Below are 4,461 nucleotides of genomic sequence, written 5' to 3' on the forward strand. Positions count from 1 at the left end.
AGTTAAAGTCAAGTCAAGTTAAAATACTGGCATTGAAATGATGTTCACAATGTACCATTTTTGCTTCAATGTTGCTGTTCATATATGTTCAAGGATGTTTTCTTTGTTGCGGGGGTTGGGGAGGGGGTGGGGGTGGTAACATTGAGTGTTCATCTCATGTATACCTGTGAAATCTTTTTACCATACATCATGAAGGCAATATTTGGGAAAGACATCGAAACACATCTTTTGCAAGCTTTTTAATGCTTTCATTAATTATGTTTGTATATAATGTAAGTATTTTATTGCAGCTTTACATTGGATTATGGTTGATGACACAGGGGTTAAGGACGTACCAGTGCCCCTAATGGATGACTGGCTGATGAACCCTAACTACCTCTCAGCTAAGGACACCAAAATATGGTTGAGACAACACTTGGTTGTATCGCAGAAAAAGGTGAAAGAGACAGTCTATAAGACCATTGGCCATAGAGAAAATTCCCTTTGGGCAGCATTCAGGAAATTGCACTTTACTGCATCCAATTTTGGACAAATTCTTGTTGCAGCAAATTGAAATAGGTAGAACAATTCGCTATATAGATATGTTTTTATTCTTTTCTGAATGATTCGTGTTGTATGAAAGTAACTAACTGAAAGATTAATCATGTAAAATGTTGTGTCATTATCATGTTCGACGAATAAGAGTTTTAAGACATTTTTCAGAAGAATAACTACTAACATTTATTTCACACAGTTTGCAGCTATGCCTGTTTTAATATATATTCACTATAACTGTAGAGATGTTTTGAAGAGCAAAAACATGTCAAGGTAGCTATATTTCATATTTACTTAATATGTCAGTAGCATACTTCCAGGTTGTCAATTTCATTGAAGAAAAGACTCATTGTGCATACAATTTGGAGAAACGAGCACCTGTCCAGTGGGGTGTAGCTCATGAAAAAAATCGGATTAAAGAATATTGTAAGAAAGGAGGAGTAACTGTGGCACAGATAGGCAAGTTTAAAACCAATGTGTATGCAGTTTGTAATTTGTAATCTAATTCTTTGGCTGACATTATAAAATGTATCAAATCTGTCATATTTTGATTAAAAGTTATCAACCTTGGCCTCTGTTTTGGAGTATTGATCAGTACACATGAAAAAAAGTCTTACTTACACTTTAAACTTAACTGGCAGAACGTAGAAGGTTTCTTTTTGAAATGTGTGTTTTTGTTAATCACAATATTTGCTAGGCATAAAATTGTACCTGAATTACTGATTTGATCATGCTTTTCTTATATACAGGTATATGGCTGCATGAGTCTGGGGTACTTGGTGCATTTGTACAAGGAGAGTTTAAGAATGATGGGAGTATCCATTATCAGTGTAGAAACCACTTAACTTCATCACCAGACATAGTTGAGGTGAAATGCCCATACACAGCCAGAGACAAGACAATATTAGAGGTGTGTGAATCCATCAAAGATTTTTTCCTGGGTAAGAAGTAACTAAGAACTTCTTTAAAAGCTCTGTGACTTTGCTAACAGTCAGGCTAAATTGTTCATTGCAAGGAGATATTCAGACTGAACCCACTTAAAAGATGTGTATCAGATTGACATGTGAAATTTCTGTCAAGTTACAGATATATAACTCCCTTTTGCCGAGATAATTTATGTTCTAAAGATGACTACCCGTTACTCGAAACTTTCCCAGCTGTTTTCAACTGTTTCTAACAAAAGTTTATATTGATTTGGTTCATAGGCTGTGTATATAAGCCATGCGTATGTGGTACATAATGGAGATTACTCAGATCAGTGTATTTATAATTCCAATATTTGTTATCTAGTTTTAAGTCCAGTTTCAGAAATGTCAGGTGATGGAAAGATTGTGCTAAAACAGTCACATGACTACTGGCACCAGATACAGGGCCAGCTGTACCTGACAGGGTCTCAGTGTTGTGACCTTGCTGTCTGGACAACAAAAGACTTTTAAGTGATAAGGATAACAAAAGATCAACTGTGGACACCAAATATTTCTGTTCTGGTTGATTTTTATTTCAACACGTTCTTGCCATCACTGTAATTAAAACACTTTAATTTAAAAAAAATAAAATTGTACTACAACTCTATTTGCAACATATTTTTTTACAGATCAACAGATAAATGATCAGTAAGATAAGATGTTCCAGTGAAAGTGTTATGAAACAATTAAAAGTTATCATTTCGAGAGTACAAGAAATTATTAAATGATTGTCATGACTTACTGTATATGTCTTAACAGTGGTACATGTATAAAGTACCATATGGTCTCAAACTCATGTGTGAAGTTGAATTTGAATGCCTTCAGTATTTCATTGGAAAACAGTTTTAAGTGAATTCTTTTGATGCTTAATGCTTTAAGAACGGCAAGCAAAAACCTTAACCCAGTGATAACCCATCACTAATGCTGGTATGGAAATAATAGCTTGCATGTCCTTTTAATAGCTGAGCTCAAGATTTACAGCTTAGAAAATAGTAGAATGTGCAAGAAATATTAAATTATAAATAGAAAAAACAGACTGGCCTACACCTGACATTTCAAGACTGGACAATTTCATATTTATCTGCAATTTCCTTTAACAATGGAGCCTGAACATTGACAAGACAGCAGCAAACCTGAAAAAGTTTTGTTGATAAATGCCTGTATTGTGCTGGTATTTGGTTTAAAATCTCAAAATTCTTTATTCTTTCATTTGCTCGCTCAATGTGGATCCTACTTCTTCCAATCTTAAAACAAAGTTCTGCCTCCTCTTTGGTACAATGACCTTTGTTTGACAGGAAAGGAGGGGTATTTAATGAAACACCAGCAGGTAGTTTATCAAAAATATTGAAACCCTTATCAGCCAGTATCATGTCCCCTGGTTTTAGCAAGTAACCTGGAATGTTCTACAATGGCTGCATCAGACGTTGATCCAGGGTACAAATCAGAACGATATACTAATGCTGCATTTTTATACAGTATGCCTACTTTTATTGTTACTATAGGAAAGAGATTGACAATTCATTTCTGGTGGAACATCTTGAATAACTTCTGTAGCATCCATTGCTATTCTGGCAGAACTAAAGTCTTTAAAAGACTTTGGCATAGACCCCTTACATTTTAACTGACTAGGTATACCGACAGCTTCCAAGACACCATCATATAAAATTTCATGTAGAGCAGAAATGTAAGTATTTATGATATTTGAAACAGTTGCATGAGATATGAATGCGCGCGTGATATTTTCAGCTTGGTGATAATTGTATCTTAAACAAATGGATTTGATACAGAGTTTTTCTCTCGTTTTTAATCCATCACTTCCTTTAAGGATTATTCTCACGATGATAAAGCTGTCCACTTGATTTTATTAATGTAACGCTACCTCTAATGATGTAATGTACATGTACAGTCCCCTGCGGAATCTAAAAGCTCGATTTTGTTTAGAATTCTAGATAACTTGTTACTATAAATTTTAATGTTCTATTTCTTTCTTTGATCGATGCGAATAATTTTATTTTGCACATGATTCACGGGGGTTGGGGGTTAGGTGTAAGGGATAGGAGTTGTGGGTTAGGGGTTGTAGGTTAGGGGTTAGGGGTTGGGGGTTGGGGGCTAGGGGTTGGGGATTGGGGGTTAGGGGTTTGGGGCGGAGGTTGTGGGTTAGGGGTTGGGTGTAAGGGGTTGGGGGTTAGGGGTTACGGGTTACGGGTTAGGGGTTGAGGGTTTGGCTTGGAGATAAGGGATTGGGGGTAAGGCATTGGAGGGTTTGGGTTGGGGGTAAGGGGTTAGGGATTGGGAAATGGGGGTTCGGGGTTTGGGGCGGGGGTTGTGGGTTAGGGCTTGGGTGTAAGTGGTTGGGGTATAGGGGTTAAGGTTTAGGGATTGGGGGTTGGGGTAGGGGGTAAGGGGTTAGGGGTTGGGGGTAAGGGGTTAGGGATTGGGAATTGGGGGTTCGGGGTTTGGGGCGGGGGTTGTGGGTTAGGGCTTGGGTGTAAGTGGTTGGGGTATAGGGGTTAAGGTTTAGGGATTGCGGGTTGGGGTAGGGGGTAAGGGGTTAGGGGTTGGGGGTAAGGGGTTAGGGATTGAGAATTGGGGGTTCGGGGTTTGGGGCGGGGGTTGTGGGTTAGGGCTTGGGTGTAAGTGGTTGGGGGGATAGGGGTTAAGGTTTAGGAATTGGGGATTGGGGTAGGGGGTAAGGGGTTAGGGGTTGGGGGTATGGGTTAGGGATTGGGGGTTGGAAGCTTCTTTTGACTTTGGATTCAATTAGCAGCCAATTCCACTGTACCAACAGTGCGCAAAACATTTGATACGATTAAATTTTCAGATGTGCGGAAATTACGAAAGACAAAAACATCTTTTACGTATTGGAATTTTTAAAGTGACGTCTAGAAATTCTCTGAACAATCTCGCAATAATTAACGAAAATATGTCCTTCATTTCGTGTCATTTTATCAATATGAAGGAT

General features: G+C 38.1%; 1 pseudogene; it reads left to right on the top strand.

Annotated features, from left to right (window-relative positions):
- Positions 1–304: 304 nt before the first annotated feature.
- On the top strand, positions 305–1,970 carry LOC132555369 (uncharacterized; annotated as a pseudogene).
- The last annotated feature ends 2,491 nt before the right edge of the window (positions 1,971–4,461 follow it).

Source organism: Ylistrum balloti, unplaced genomic scaffold (assembly GCF_031769215.1).
Source record: "Ylistrum balloti isolate Yb309-2 unplaced genomic scaffold, AGI_CSIRO_Ybal_v1 Utg370480, whole genome shotgun sequence".
Classification (NCBI taxonomy): Eukaryota; Metazoa; Mollusca; class Bivalvia; order Pectinida; family Pectinidae; genus Ylistrum; species Ylistrum balloti.